Genomic DNA, 17,231 nt, shown 5'->3' with positions numbered 1-17,231 from the left:
TAACATGGCACTTCCTCTGAGCTCTCTGGAGATGAAATATCAGGATTGATTTTCTAAGGGCTAGTAGAATCAGTCTTGTTATCTTATTGTTCCTTTGAGCAAGTAATTTTTTTTTAAGACTGTCTTGAAGGTAATGAAGATAAGTTGGGGCATCTTTTCCTCTGAATCTTGAATATCCACCAGGCAGCATCTTTATTAAGCTAAGGGCAGAGTGGCCTTTTTCTCATCATTCAACAAATAAAAGCAGTAAGCAAAGAAACCTATGATACTTGAGACTATGATTAAAAGAAAAATCTGGGACATGTGTTCAAAGATAAATTTCTATTACATAATAATTTCACACTGAACATGTTGAAGACCTTTAAAGAGAATAAAAGTACATGAAATAAAGGCTAAGCCACAATGACCTGGGTTTGGCTTTAACATGTCCACACCAAGGTGAACATGCCCTCAAGCCCCAAGGATACTTAAGCTCATGGCAGCATTGGGAGAAAAGGTACAGCAGCATGTATGTAAAAAGAGTAAAGAGCTAAGGACACAGAACCCCAGCTCCCTCACCTACTAACTTTCCTAGGCCTCTCTTTTCTCAGCTATAACAACAGGATAATCACTCTTCATTTATCAAATATTTCTAGCTCTTCTCCTGAGCACATAGTCAGATTGCACTTCCCTACTCCCCTTACATGTAGGCATGGCCATGTGACTAGCTTGGGTCAACAAAATGTGAGCACAAGTGGCATGTGTCATTTCCTTGTGGAATCTCTGAGAATCAGTCCACGATTTCCATAATTTTCTTTTCCTCTACCATAGCAACCTGAAACATTTCCAGTATAGCTGTTCTGTCAGCTCAGGTCCTAAAGTTAACATGACCTAGGTCAAAGCCATTGTTGATTCTCGTAATGAATATGTAATGGAAGGGTGAGATAAATCCTTGTTTTCTTCCCTTCTTTATTTTTTTAAGCCATGGCGATTTAGAGTTTGCTTGTCATTGAAGCATTACCTAGTCTATCCAGACTAATACACTAACTTCATTTATCTGGGGAAAGATTAAAGCCAGACACCTAATAGTACTATTCATGGCACATAGCAAGTGCTAAATAAAAGTTAGTTCTTTCCTTACTTATTAAATGTCTCTGCTTTGTGATCCTTCTCAGCTCTTCCTTAGCAGCCCTGAGATGGCTGTTTCCAGTTTGAGAAGAATGAAAATAAACTTTAAGACTTCTTAAAGCATTCCCTCATACCCTTTAAGAAAATGAGAAAGCCCTTGAGAGGTGCAGAGTTGGAAATTCCCATGATGAGAAGAGAAGCTCCTCTGTGAAATTTATAAATGAGAAAGGAGCTGTGTGTCTTATCAAGGAAATCAGCCATAAAGTAAAACCAATGAACTCTGAAAACTTCCCACCACAGAGAATGCTTTACCTGACAGCAACATGCTGCTGCGAAGGAGTTGGCATCAAGGGCACAGAGCTTTTGTAGGGATTTGGTTCTGACTCTTGATAGTAACAGGCTATCTGTACTAGAGCAAGGTCAGGGCCTTGATCTACTTAGTACCTGCTTTTCTGACATTTTGGGGAGAATGACGAAGATGGTCAGACCTCAAACTTTTAGCTTTTTCCTCACTGGCTTCTTAAGAGGTCTCTCCCTTCCTTTGCCTGATCCAGGCTGTGACTTCATGGGTCTGAGAGGAGAAACCAATGGGCCACTGCTGCTCATTTAGTCAAATCGGTTCAGTTCCGTTGCTCAGTCCTGTCTGACTCTTTGTGACCCCATGGACTGCAGCACACCAGGTTTCCCTCTTCATCACCAACTCCCAGAGCTTGCTCAAACTCACTTAGACTTAATCATTCACAACTCGTTGAATTACGTCATCAACCTTGTACTTTTTTAGGGTGTTTGACTCCACATTGGAAGAGAAAAGTTTAAATTTGCTCTAGTAAATTTAGTCTTTGAGACCTATTCAGAGGGTAAATCTAATTGATCCATTTAGAAGGCATTCATTAGGGCTGTGGTTCTCTAAACTGTTGAATTCTTGAGAATAGAAGGAAAGAGGAAGGAGTATGTATGAGACAGAGCTGAATAAGACCTCCACCTCTGCAGTCTCTTCCAGAAATTAGAGGCAAGCAAGATACCTCTATTTCAGAACCTTCAGTGAGAGATGAGATATGCATAAAAATAGGAAATGTGACGAAGGGGAACATTGCTTCAGAAGATTTGTATTAAACATCTGTGGAAGGAGAGGCACTGTGCTGGGCACAGTCATAGTCCGGACTTTCTCAAGGGGATCTGTTTTGTGAGGCTTCCCTGCAGAACTCTAACATCCCTGCCCTCCCCCAACTACTGGATGCCAGTCGTACCCCTGGTCATTGTGATAACCAAAAGGTACCCTCCCTGCTTCCAGATGCCTGGGGGTAGTGGTGGTAGTGGAATGCACTGTCCCTAGTTGAGCACTACTGAGCCTGAGTCAGATAGCTGCTGGCAGCGCTGCATTAGAGGCCTCTCCAAGGGGCATAAAGGGCCCCAGTGAGGCAGAAGGATCCGAAGAGAAGCCCGCCCGAGGCCTCCCGCCTCCCCTGAGGTGATGCTCTCTGTCTACACCTTAACTTGTTTTATGGACCCAAAGGTCCAAATGAAGCAGGACTAGCTTTGAGGTGCTGGTAGTTCTGAAGAGACTTTCAATTTAACTGGAGTTTGGGGAATGAATAGAATTACTAGAAGAAAGATGAAGAAGCTATAAAAGGTGCAAATTGGTTAGCAAGAAGCCCTAGACATGGCTTGATACTAAACCAGTTGGCTATCGGATGTCGATGGGGCCCTTTGAGCTCGCCCACAGCCCCATGGGACAGAGAGGGCTGAAGGCACCTCACGTTGGGGTTCATGTTGCATGGCCACCTCAGAGGTCTGGCATATACTTATGTCAGCTCACAACCCTCTTCCTCATTTTTAGGTTGCATTCATTGGAGGAAGGGGGAGGATGAGGAGAGAAAGGGAAACTAACATTTACTGAGCATGTAGTATTGTCAGCTAGGAATGTTCCAACCTTCTATGTCACAGAGAGGCTGAGTGAGTTAGAAGGAGCATAAACGAGGAAGATAGGCACCCAAGGGTTTGAATTCTGTGTCTTTCATTTACCAACTGTGAGCAGTTAATCTCTGAGCCTCAGGTTTCTCATACGGAAGCAAAACAAACAAGAAAGAAAACTACCTCACAAGGTTCGTTCTGAGATTTCATAAAATAAGACATATAAACACCTGACCAAAAGCAAAAACAAAACAAAACATAACAAAAACACTCAATAAATAATACCTATAGTAATGTGTTTTGGTTTCCTAACAACACTGGTGAGAAGAGATTCCCATGGTCATAAAGAGGAAGGAGAAGGACCAGCAACAAGATTAGGGCTGAAGTTTAGAAAAATGATAACACAAATCAATAATCCTAAGTTCTCTGTTTTTCACTCCAGCCCTTTTCATCTGGACCTTCTGAGGGAGATTTTCGGCAATTGCTCCGGACCTGAAATGGGCCTCAGAGAGCCCTGGTTGTGCACTGGCCAAACCACTGGGATGGTGGGGAGGGGTTTCTGGGTGAAATGTTGCGGACTGAGACACAGTGGGGAGCATGCAGAGGAGGGTGGCCTGCTGGAGGGGAGACAGAAAACCCCGCTTCCTGAGGTGCCTGAGACCGGCGTCTCAAGAAGCAGGTGTGTGGACGTCTGGGGATTTGAGGTCTTCTACTTGAATACTTTGAAGAACTGACACATGGAAGGACTGGATTTGTTTTGTGTGGTCCCAGTGGGTAGAAATAGGGTCAATGGATGGAGGTGAATATGGAAAGCTCAAACTGAGTTTTATTCCTGTAGTGTCCATAGCACGAGCACAGAGCCTTGCCCACATGGGACAGCCAAGGGTGAGAAGCTGCTAGGACTGTTATTGCCTGGCCTTGGAACAAGCACCCAGTTCGGACAAGCCGATTGCGTCTGCGCTGGCCCATATGCCTGACACTTTTGTTAGAAAAAACTATGTCAGCCAGCAGTGACACTCAGGGTGGCCCATTTTTAAAAGTCTAGTGAGGGCTTCTTTTCTCCTGCCATCAACACCTCATTTTGCAAACACTGAAAAAAAGATAAACAGAAAAACTTTCTATCTGGCTCAAAGGTTGTTTATGGAATAAAGCTAAATAACTATCCATGGGATGATCTGGAAGTGAAATTTTAAGCTAGATAAACATTGAGCCTGCTATGAAAGTTCATTCTAACTTCCTTTGACCCTCTCATAACTGTGATCCTCAGCATTTTGGTTTGTGGCAAGAAAGCAATGCTTTTCTCCTCCCATTTAGACGGTCTACTGGTCTTGTTTCCTCTTATAGTTTTTGATGAGGAGTAAAGCCTGTACTTGACATGAGCTCCAGAGTTTTCCTGCCTGATCCATTAAATGCATATTTTGATGAATCTAATGCATAAAATTGATAGATTTGTAAAGGCTACTGGACCAGAAGATATAGAAACCTCATCTCGCTATCTAGAGCTCACTGAAGCAAATACTCCAAACGCAGCATCTGCATAAAAGCCCTGCCTGTAACTAAAGAGATGTAGAGGAGAAGTTATATGGATCTGGATTGCCCTTGCTGCCTGCGCCACGTTTTCACTTTCCATTAACTCATCCCAAAAAAGGTCCATCAGGTTCCAACTCTGTGACAAGAACAGCGCCAAGGGGTGCCACAGCAACAACCACACTTGCTGAATGTTTCTTATGGAGCAAGAATGTGTAAGTTATCACATGTATTAACTCATGGGACCTCACAGCATCCTATGAGGTAGGCTCTACACTTTCCCCCACTTTGCCAGTAAGGAAACTGGTACACAAATAGGTTAAGCAGATTGCTCAAGGTCACACAGGTTACAAAGGAAGGAACCAGGAGTCTTTGGGGAGATAGTTGTTAGACAAAGGAAGAGATTAAACAGTAATGACTACTTCCAGACACTTTCTATCTAGACTTGTATCAAATGTACAAACTTGCTATAGGTAGCAGTTTTAGAGTGGAAAATTTCATTTATACCAGAAGACCTAGATTATTCAAAGCACCTCCATATAATTTATTAGAAAACCCCAGCAGTGGTTTCCAGGTTTCTCAGCATGATTCCCTTTGTAAATTTCATAAATTCCATAACTAACTAAACTCATTTTGCAAATCCCCAGTAAAAATACAAAGTAACCAAAAGCTATTTTTAATTCAGTAATTAAAAATTTTGCATTAATTTTACATTTTACATTAATTTATATCTTATTAATTACCATGATATAAAGAACCATATTTGAAAGCAGAGGTACGTATACTTTCAAAACATTAGTCCGTGTACAAACAGTAGGCACTTGACACCCAAGTAGAGACCCCTTGACTCCTTGCAATAACTCCATAGACCCTGCAGATTCACAGAGCTGCATGACCTCTGCTGAATCATCCATCATCTCCCAGTTTTAGTCTGCTCATCTTTAAAGTGGGGATAATAAGAGCTTTTACAAAGAATCTCAGAGAGAATTAAGATGAGACCAACAAGAATTTGGAGGGTTCTGAGGGAGTACAAAAATGGTTAAAAAACAGTCTCTGACAAATATGGTTCCAATGTAGTTAGGGAGAACAGACACACATGAAAGAATTAGTAAGCAGGGCAACCCATTAAGTTAAACTATGTCTTCTGGAAGCTTCTAGAATGTGATCTAATAACATATAAGGCATACAAAGGAAGATACTTTGAAGAATCCAGGTCTTCTGGCGGCAATGAGCTTTCTACTCTTAAACTGCTACCTATAGCAAGTTTGTACATCTGATAGAAGTCTAGATAGAAAGTGTCTGGAAGTAGTCATTGCTGAATCTCTTCCTGTGTCTCTTTCCTTATATATATGCAAGATGTATGTAAAGAGGGTTCACTAGCACCTTACACACAGAAGGGAAATTCAGTTCCTGTAAAAGCCATCAGATATTTTTTATTGTTTTTGCCGAGGTCTGCTATCTCTGGCTGGGATCCTTGAAGTCACAGGGACACACAGACTGGCTGGGTTTAGCTTCATCCCTCGCTGTACTGCCTTGAGACTAGAGCTGGGAAATAAGGGCATATGCACATCACAGTGACAGAAGGTTTAGGTCTGGTTTGGTTTGGTTTGAAACTGCAACTCATTTATTAAATGACTACCATGGGGAGGAAGTTATACTATGGCCCTAATATTAATATTTAATGATAGTTTGATCCAAATGTAATTTAAGGCACATTTTTCATGCAAATTGAAACTTGCTGGTTAACTGGCTCAACTCCCAGCACAATGTTACATACAATCTTGCAGTTTTACGGCCTGCATTCATCATATTTTCAGGATATAACTGACTCCAGGGCATAGAATTTTGGAAGAAGTTTCCCTCGATGATATTAACTTGGGGGCAACAGAAATTACTCCAGTCTCTCCCTTTATTCTTGTTGTATTGAAAAATAAAAAACCCTTCAATCATCCCAGCATTCCAAGTTCATGATGCTAATGAGTACATAATTTGATAACTTAGATGCCTCTCTTCCCTCCTCCCCCAAGAGAGTTTCAGGTCCCGTGGGCAGGAGGGAAAGTTCAGATTAATAATTAAAAGAGCTAACATTTATTGAATATTACTATGAGGCAGGCACTGTGAGTAAGCAGTTGCATGAATTATCACTCTTAATCCTTACAACAAACCCTAAGAGGGTGGTGTGATTTTGTACCTGTCATGCAGATGAAAAAATTAAACTATGCATGATCACACCACTGGCAAGTGAGAGGATGGGGACTTGATCTCAAGTATCTGCCCCCAGAGCAGGGGTTGTAACCACTCCTCTATACTGCCTTGCCACTCCCCCTCATACCTGGCTTCCAGGACTGTTTTCTCACCCTGGTTGACACTCATATTTCACATGTTGCCAAGGGAATAGGGACCCTATAAATTGAGAGGCAACTGAAGGAGAAGGAACATAGACTTTGGCTGTGGCTTTATATATGGCATTCGGTGACATGCTGGCAGGGAAAGGACAAGAGGAATGTAGATGGATGTGAAGTGATCATCCTTAAGGAAATTATCAGAACATGGAACTTAAAATCAGAAGCATTTTCATTGTATATGGATATATACTTAATTGATCCAATCCCTTATTGATGAACAATTATGCTATATTAATATTTTTTTAATCTTGCATTGTAGGTATATCTTTTTACATCATCTAAGTATATTTGTAAGGTAATTTCTAAGAAGAGTCACTTTTACATTTTTATAGACACTCACAAATTGCTCTCTACAGTGAAGTTTTACTAATTCTCCATTCCACCATCTGTGTATGACAGTACTCTCCAAATCCACAGAAACAAATATCCAAACAAGTGCCTCAACTTTTGTTTCATCAAGTAGGTAAAAAATGGTATCTCATAGTTTTAATTTGCATTTATTTATTATGAAGTAAAAGATTCTTGAGAGTCCCTTGGACAGCAAGATCAAACCAGTCAACCCTAAAGAAAATCAACCCTGAATATTCATTGGAAGAACTGATGCTGAAGCTGAAGCTCCAAGACCTTGGTCACCTGATGCAATAACTGACTCATTGGAAAAGACCCTGATGCTGGGAAAGATTGAAGGCAGGAGGAGAAGGGGACGACAGAAGATGAGATGGTTGGATGGCATCACTGACTCAGTAGACATGAATTTGAGCAAACTGTGGGAGATAGTGAAGGACAGGGAAGCCTGGTGTGCTGCAGTCCATGGGGGTACAAAGAGTCGGACACGACTGAGCAACTGAACAGCAACAACAACATATTATCTTTTATTTTTCGCATGTCTAAGAACTAATTATATTTCATTTAATAAGAAATGTGTTTCATGTCATCTGCCCATTTTCTGGTCATATTAAGTTCTTTGCGATATACATGTTTAGAATGTTTCCCCTAGTGTTTTATTTGCTATTTTGATCTTGCTTATTGAATTTGGGCCCTATAGAAGCTTTTTAATTTTAATGTATAACAGATGTTAAGGCTTTTAGATAAAACTAGAAAGACTTTTCCTACTTTGAGATTTAAAAAAAAAATCTGCCGTTTTCCTATTATTTTTACGTTTTTATTTTTAACATTTTAAATCTTTGATCTATCTTGAATTTTATGAAACAAAGAACAGATATGTTTGTTTTCTCCCTAGGTGTCCCAATCATTAGTTACATAATCTAACTTTCCTCTCTGATATGCAATGCTATTTTTGTCATATGTTAAATTTCCATATGCTTTTAGGTTCACTCACTTGCCTTCTGTCCATGTGTCAATGAGCACACTCAAGCCTCTATCACTAACTCAGAGTTTAGCTTTCTCTCCTGCATTAACATTCTCAAATCAACACACAATAAGTTAATGGAACACTTTATGAATTTCTTGCAATAACACAAGTCCTCTCTTCTCCTCCACTGCCACTAACTAACAAAATTCAGGGGTTTTTTTTTTATCATCAGTAGGAAAATTTTAATTACAATAGTAAATCTATATGAAAGTACAAGGGACTGAGAATTAGATACTACATTCTTGGTCAAATAAACAATTTGGGGTTAATCCATAGTTTCCTTTGATAAGAGCCAGTGATTTTGGATAGTCTCTATGTATGTGTGTTTGTACACATGTGTGTAAAGCACATGTGCTAGAAACAAAAGAGATAATACTTTATTAAGTAAACCATTACCGTCTCCCAAAAAATCCACATTGGTTGAAGGCAAATACACTTGGCACTTTCTATCCTAATCCTTCTGGGGTAGGATCTGCTCACAGCTGAACGTCCTTCCTAACTGTAGGCACCAAGTATGTGATACCACAGTTCCTTTCCTAGGAGGCTCAGAAAGAGCAAGAGGAGCTAGTGTAAAGTGGGAGACATCTGAGCACTTAAAGGTTGTTCAGACACACCAAAATGATGTATTACTGAGCTGCACCTTCTTCTCCAAAACCTAGGCTCTTCTCTTTCTCCAACATCCTCATTAAGACTCACGGCCTAGGCTACAGCCAGCAGATAAGAATTCTCCATCCCTGGGGGTGGGAGGGGGGGTGTATAGACAACACTGGCAGCAGAGGAGCTGTGGGCATGTGGCAGGAGACACCAGCTTGCTTGCTGCATTGTGTACTGGCCATCTCCTAAGTGTTGAGAAAGACCATGATTGCGCTACTCTCTTAAAAAATCCAGTAGGGGCTAGGATTCTGGATATACCTAGAGTAACCTTGTAGAGCTTTTTGCTTGTTCTCCACCCTAAGAGTTCAAGTTCTAAAAGTTCAGGAGCCCCACCTTGATGGATAAAGTATGGTGCTCCTTATGGCAGCTTCAAAGTTTTCAATACATACGTTTTTCAGGATAAGAAAGACCCCTCTTTGTACACTTTTTTTTAAACTGAACAAGCTACTAGGTGTGGAGGGAAGGAGAGGAAGCTCCACTATGCTATGGGGAAGAAAACCACCTGAATTAGAAAAACAGCAAGAACCAAGTAGTGGCTTTTGTGGTGGGTGTTCCATAAAACAGCACTGAAAACTCAAAGTTCTTTCTCTCCCTACACTTCCGGTGGAAGAGGGCCAGAGGGGCTCAATTAAGGGGGAGAAGCCACTACCTCCATCCAGGCAGAGGCGTTTTGTCCGGGCCCAAGCCAACCAGAGGCTATTCCGGTCCTCTCCCTCACTCTCTTCCGGCCAGCTTCCTTTCCCCACCCCTCCAACAATAGCCCCCTCTTGATTTCTGTTCTAAGCCAGAACGGTGAGTCCCCAGTGCAGAGGAAGCTCTTTCGAGAGTGAGGGGTGTGTGCTGGCGTCTGCTCCTGGGCGGTGATGCTGGGGATCCGCCCCTCTTTTCCCAGAGGCGGATAGCAGGGGGTCTCTTGACCCCGTCCTCCAGCTTTCAAATGAGGAAGCTGGCAGAATACCTCTTCTTCCTGGAAGAAGATAATCTGAGATACTCTATCTTGTACTATTGCATTTAAATATTTTTTCAAGCTGCTGAAAAAGCTGGACACCTTTTTGGAATGATGTTCCCCAAACTTGTCACTGCCCCTGCTGGGTCTTCCATAAGCCACAAGATGATACCACGAGGAAGATGTTCCCCTCTGAGGCCCCTCCCCAGATTCATCAGATCTGGAGAAGTGTCTAGGAATCTATCCCAGTGACTCTGATATTCGGCTCTCAGAACAGACTTGAAAAACAACACCCCAGACCTGTACTCTCTGAGATTATCAGGGTCCCTTTGTATGGTGTCACATTGCTAGGTGAGACCATCAAAGTCACGCCTAATGTTGCTCACAGCTGATAGACTTGAGGTTTGTCTAGTAACACCGTTATCCAAGAGGGAGTAATGCTGTCTTGGACAAGTTCAGAATTTATGAAAGGGCTTTGTAGCTCCATAGGAGAGGGACCTATGTCAGTCTGTATATATAACAGATCAAAACCCTAAGGCAGTGCTGCTCAAACACGAATGTGCACCTGAATCATATGGAGATCATGTTAAAATGCCAATTCTGATTCAGGGGGTCTGGGATACAGCCCGAGATTCTGCTTTTCTAACAAATTCCCAGGTAATACCATACTATTGGTTATTTGACTACATTTGAGGAATGCTGCCATAAGGGATGGGCTTCCCCGATGGATCGGCAGTAAAGAATCTGCCTGCAATGCAGGAGATGTGGGTTCGACCCCTAGGTCGGGAAAATTCCCTAGAGGAGGAAATGGCAACCCACTCCAGCATTCTTGCCTGGAGAATCCCAGACAGAGGAGCCTGGTGGGCTACAGTCTGTGTGTGTGGGGGGGGGCGGGGGGGGGGGGGGCGGCTGGGAAGGTCACAAAGCAACATGACTAAGGTTGCACACACACCTTAAGGGATACTTAATAAAAAAAAAGTTATTAGCTGCTTCCTCTTTAATGAGAAGGCTGAAAACAAGCAACATCAATTCAGTGACCTTGAGCAAATCATTTACTTTTTCTAGCTTATCTGTTAAACAAGGTAGGTGCCTTTCCTCATCTCTAAAGCGCCTACTTCTTAGAATGGGAGGGTTAAGTGAAATAATGTACGTAAAGTTCTTGGCAGGCCCCAATCTTGCTAAAAACTCTTCCATAAATACTGCGGGTGGTGGTGGTGCTCTTGTGGTTATCTCATTCCCCATTAATACCAGTGGCTGTCACAGAATGAGGTCAGAGTGCAGCCGTAACAGATCATAGGAAAAGAGAAGGGGGAAGAATTCCTTTGTGTGGTCCTGGTATTTGGCAATAAAGAGATAGGCTTTATCAATGAGAGGTCTTAACAACTAAGACAGCAAAGTTGTTATCATATTCATACATATATTTACCACTTTTACATTTGCCATGTAAATGCAAAACTGCCGCAACCCGGTATTTGCTTGTTTTGGCTGTCTCCAGTGCCTAATTATATGAAGGAAAGGGTATTGTGCACCGCGAGGATATCACGTTTCCCTCCCTGAATTCACTCCTTCATGTTTATGTAAACTCAACCAAAGTGGCGTCCCTTTAACTTGGATTTACAGCCCTGCCTGTAAAAACCAGAGAGCACTGAGCATTTCCCACAAGGCTAAACCCTGGCTCACGACTGCCTCAGTCAAGGGAAAACAAATGACCCCTCTCCCTCTCGCCAAAAACAATGTGCTAACCCATCATCTGCCCAGGAAAGAAATGGAAAACAAAATGCAACCAACAGTCTTTTCTGTGCATCTGATAAATGTTTATCACCCAGGAACAAGTGGGCAGGGTCCTCACCAAGGTGACACATTAATACACAGGTAGCAGCCCCAGGCACGTGATGGAGGAGTAGGCCATTCAGTCAGTTCAGGTGGGAAATAAACATGTCAAGCCGGCAGTTTGGCATTGTCCAGAGTCCCAGAGAGTTTGACTGATCTTTAACTTCCTAACTGCTGTGTTTAGTATTAACTAGAAATGGCATGCTTCACTCTACAGCCCACTTATTTGTCATCCATTCAATAAATATTTTGTACATCTATTATGTGTTCTAGGCTATACGCTTACAGCAGTGAACAAAAGAAGGCCCTGTCCTCATGGTGCTTACTTTCTAGTGAATTTATGTAGTATACATAACTTCTGATGAAGACAAGCTCTTATTCTTTTATCTAAATGTATTTGATATTTGAATAATTAAAAAGAATAGCCATCATTAGGCTAGCTGTTTCTGAAAGTGCACATCAAAGTATCTGCTGTCTCTCTGTCACGTGGAGAACTCTTCTTTTGATAGCAGGTTTAATATGACTTGTGGGTGCTGGTTTTTCAAACACCATTATCAATCTTTTGCCTTTCCATGTCAGTATTAACTTAGGGACAAGGGTCTAACTTCTAATAAAGGCTCAGCACAACACACATTGTAAAAAGGCGAAAATAAAACCAAAAAACTTATATTGAATCTACATTCTTTAAAGTGAATAGAAAAACAGTATCTGTGTTTTCTTTGATGAAAGAAAGAATGCATGCTCACTCCAAGAGACAAATAATATATAAATGCATAAATCAAAAAGTGCTATTCATATAGAATTCTAATATTTATAATTGTAAGTAATTGCTCTTTATAATATATGTCATTATAGAATATTGATCAGATTGGTGGCATATTCCTCACTCCATAAAACTAACAGCTTCTAGAATAACAACTGATATATTTGAAACTAATTTCTAAAGAGAACATCCAATGCCGAATAGGAATTATGCTTGAAAGTATGGTTCTTAGAACAAAAATGTAAAAATACATTTTAATGTCGATGCAATCCTAAGGAAGATAGAACAAAACAGTGATCACCCATTTTAGAAAATCACAGGATGTCAGCATGGGAGTCTCATAGGGCATCTAGTGCAGTGGGCAGAAGAGTGTGAACAAGTCCCAGATGAATTCTGATACACACTCACACACACAGACGCCCTTGAGGGTCACCGGTTTCATCCAACTTCATCATTTTACAGAGAAAACTAAGGTCCAAGCAAGTGCAGACCTCTCAGGTCATAGGTGGAGAGGGCGGCAGAGGCTGGCAGAAGCGCTCGGACTCCCAGTCTGGTCTTTGTTCTCTTATTCCAAGCCACCTGAGAAGACGCTTGTTTTGCACTTTAGGGTAGAACAACACAGCTTCAACCTGCTCTCCAAAGGCTAGGTTGTCCAGGCAAGTCTCTATTGTATCAGGGCCTCTGACTCTAACAAAAGAACCTCAACGGTTTGGGATATTGGTGGTCGATTTCCGGTCGTTTTTGTGGCTGTGTTTTGCTCTGGTAAAGTGGAGAGGGAAGTTTAACTAAGTTAAAGTATCATTATTACTTGATAGGCTAATTAGCACGTAGATTTTAAAGTTTAGAGTGAGAGAAAAATAGCAGTTGGAGCTCTCTCTCTCTCACATACACACACGCACATGCACACACACGCACACACACACGCACACAGTAGTGGTACCCCTGTTCTGTTTATTGGTGATAGGTGGCTTGCCGCTAAAATGTTTGAGGAGAGGGGTCACTGAGTGTCCTTAGTCTTTACTGTGAGGAGAACATGTCACTTCAAATCTGTTCGTCTCTGGCTGAGTCACGAACTGCCACAATGGTCTCCAAAAAAAAAAAAAAAAGCCTCTAGCCCTCCACTGCCAGGGAAAAGGTCATCAGCAACCCAGAGCTCACCATCTTGGGGAAGTGGGTGAAAGGGAGAATGAAACGTCCACAACATCATGTAGTTTCTTCATGACGAAAATTGAAGACTTTTATCCCAAGACAAACTCTCCCCTACTCTCTACTCTGCTGAACACAGCTGGCATTTTAATGAGGCTAAATCTGGCTGTTTCTGCCATCAGCAGAGATAAACATCAAAATGTTAAACTCTGCTTTCCTTTGTTTTGCAAGATTTTGGGATTCAGGATAGCTTCACTCAATGTGTGCCCAACTTCAAAGCTATGAGGGATGGTTTGTTTTTTTTTTTTTTGGCAGACTCTTGGTATGGTATTGATCAAGGATCATGATACAAATTATAGTGTGTATATTCCACTCTCTGCATTCAAAAGACAGTACCTTTAAGTATTAATAGAAGACTTAAAAATTACATCTGACATGGGTTGACTCCTACTACTTACCATACTATGTATTAATTGTGTTACATAAATAATCTTGTTTAATCCTCACTACAACTAGATTAAATAGATGCAATTTTACGTTAGGGGAACCTGCAGCTTAGAGGAGTTAATTACCTGGCCAAATTAAGTGTCACACAGTAAGCGACAAAGCTGGAATTCAAACCCAGATTTGGATAACAACAAAGCCTGTGCTTTGGTGTTCTGCTTGCTCACATTTAATTCACATATCAGCCCACAGGACACATCCTAACATGATTTAACATTTACACAGCAAATTTATGGTTTAGTTATACGTACAACTCTGGCACACATTAATTAATGCAACTTTCTGTGTGTCAAATTCTGGCTCATTTCAACCTGGAGTTTCCTTAATGATATCACAGAAGAGCCTCTGATGACTCCGAGTAAGAAGCACACACTGGAAGTTTCCACAAATGCCAACTCACTCCTTGGAATTGAGTGAAGACAGATTAGTAGCAAATAGGTTAAACTTGTCAATGACTTTCTTATTTAGGAAGCTGCATTTTTTTCCCCCAGTGTCCAAAATTCTCATGGCAATGACTTAACAACTCAAATGGAAATACTGAATATATATTTTTTCTTTTACAGAAAAGAACCTATCTTGAGCGCCTTAGTCTTGGGCCACATTGGAGACACAGGCACAGGAGGGGCTGTTTTCTGTGCCATAGGCAGACCCACCTTTTGTCTTACTTGTCGGTGGGACTCTGCTGTCATTTTTTGCATATTGTGTTGCATCTGATGATTTTATTCAATAACCCAAATGAGATAGTATCCTCTGATGTTGTTCTAACTGAGCATAAAATTAAATATATTATCAAGGAAAAATGAAACTGAAAGAAGCACGAAAAATTGCAGCCCTGAATTTTCTACTGAGTCACATTTGCTGATAAAAAATGGAAAAAAAAAAAAAAAAAAGCCCAAGCTGATCAGTCCCGGCTACCTTTTGACCTGAAGATCTATGAAATGGGGTGAATAAGGGTAGGTGGTAGGGGAGCTAGACACCACTTTCAATTATTATTAGTATAATTTTGCCTCCACAAGCAGGAAAACGCTATCATATCTCTTTCCCATTGCTCATTTTATAGTGCTCCTAAGGAAAGTCTGTTGAAAAAAAGGAGAAGAAAAAAGAAGTCTGACTAATGGAACAAAACCCATATAATAGTCCAATTTTATATTTTCTTACTCTTATTAAGATGGCTCATTTTTAACTAAAGATTAATTACTTGAGCGTGGTTAATGCATAGTCTGGCCAAATTAATATATAAATGAGAGAACAGCTAATTTTATTACACTCTTCACATCCCAGATGACTTCAATCAGTAAATTTCATAGAAATAAATATAAGAAAAACCTCTGCCTGTCCTTTGTCTTTCAGCCATTCAACACCTCTCTGGGTTGAATGATTAATATTAGTAAATATACACAGTCTTTCAGAGCAACCTTGCTGGTCTATTTTTGACAATGTGATCTTGACTCTCTTGTGGCTTGCCATGATGAGTTTTTGGTAACATTATACATCCTGATGAATCTAAATGAAGCAAGATAGACTTTTAAAAATTAATTGCGTGTATAATCTTGACTGGTTTGCTGTATTCTATTTGATGCTTAAAAAACCAGGCACTGGATAAACATTCTTCAATGTTTTGCTGGGCTTTTCACTCCTACTGACGCAAGTGATCAATCTCAACCTTCCTATCCTAGTGGTATGTTGTTTTCCAAAATTAAAGCTGCTTGCCCCTAAATCTTTGCCCTCTTTTGTGTGGCAGATGACATCTTCAATTGACAGTGGATAATAAATTTACACTCAACCCACATGTGGAGCCTGAACACATAAGCATACCCCACCCCCCCTTACAGTACAAATCAAAGTGACATTCTCTTCTTTTTCTTCCTCCTGCCTCAGTGAGGCAGAATAACAGTCACAAATTAACAGTCCTCTTTGAGGCGGGAGATGTTGAATGAAAAGGAAAGAACAGGAGCAGGCACCTCCATCAAGACAATGGGTAACAAAATCCCCAGAGCAAACCACAGTTCTTAACAGACACCCTGAGAAGGCTCCCAGGACCCAGCACTGAGGAAGAGCAAATTCTCAGTGAGATACAGCACTCCAGTGGCTCTTGATTAACCCACCAGCTTATCTGTGCCCAAATTCAGATTTAACACAATGTCCTTCTTAGCCTAGAGCAATTCTATGTCCAGTTCTGCCAGGCTCAACCCTGCAGAACATCAGTAGTCTCTCTCAAAAAAAAAAGACATACAAGCTTCAATTCTGGGCCATCCTTCAGTCACACCCTTTGATTAAGGATTACACCCAGTAAGGCACTTTCTGTGGAAGATGCCCACAGCAACATCCATCACAAGGACACTGAAATGGAAGTAGAAAGGATTGCGTGGGTAACTTACCAGCTCCTGAGTCTGAGTGGCTGCAGCCGCCCCCGAGGTTTACCTGATCCCTTGTCTCTCTGTCTTTCTCCCTCTCTTTCTCCCTTCTTGTGTACAGATTGCAGGGAACTTACAGAACTCGCAGGGACAGTGTTTCAAATGACTTAAGAAAGAGAACAGGAACAATACTTCGTTCTCTTTTTCTCAGATGAGTACCTTCGGGAAGAAGGAAGGAAGGGAGGGGAGAGGGAGGAAGTCAACAACCCTTTGCTTTCCTGAAAAAAAATAAGGAAACAGAAGATAGACATCTCATTTTCTCTTAAACAAAATGTTGGAAGGGGCAAAAAAAAAAACTTTGAAAAAAGGAATTCCTCAAATATGCTCTCTGCCCTGGGAGCTTTAAAGAGATGAAAAGCCTTACTGGCCTGTCCTGTCCAAACAAATGGTGTTCCAGAAAGGCAGACTCTCCTGAGCTTGCAGCCTGACATCTAGTTTGCAGAAAAGACACGACGAAAGGGGAACAAATCCATCTCATCCACTCTGATGGAGGGAAAGTTCGGTCTGTCATGCTAACCAAGGCAAACCTGCAGCTTGTGCGGCCAGGCGTGCACAGGTTAGCCCGAATGTGTGGCTCTCCCTGGGCTCTGTGAAACACCAGCATTGCTGCAAGTTTTCAGCCTGACTCTAGAGCTTTCCATTCTTCCAGGAC

The 17,231-nt window shown here is 41.4% G+C and overlaps 1 protein-coding gene across 1 annotated transcript in view; it reads right to left on the bottom strand.

The window, feature by feature from the left end:
• ZNF366 (zinc finger protein 366) overlaps positions 1–16,679 on the bottom strand; it is a 60,908-nt gene extending 44,229 nt beyond the window's left edge. Inside the window, exon 1 of the mRNA XM_052659278.1 lies at positions 16,544–16,679. The gene's annotated coding sequence lies outside the window, so the exon portion shown is untranslated. The remainder of the gene's footprint in view (positions 1–16,543) is intronic.
• Between the last annotated feature and the right edge of the window lie 552 nt (positions 16,680–17,231).

Source organism: Budorcas taxicolor, chromosome 20 (genome assembly GCF_023091745.1).
Source record: "Budorcas taxicolor isolate Tak-1 chromosome 20, Takin1.1, whole genome shotgun sequence".
In the NCBI taxonomy this organism is placed as follows: Eukaryota; Metazoa; Chordata; class Mammalia; order Artiodactyla; family Bovidae; genus Budorcas; species Budorcas taxicolor.
The sequence above is the reverse complement of the archived record's forward strand: the minus strand, read 5'-3'. Positions and strand labels throughout refer to the sequence as shown.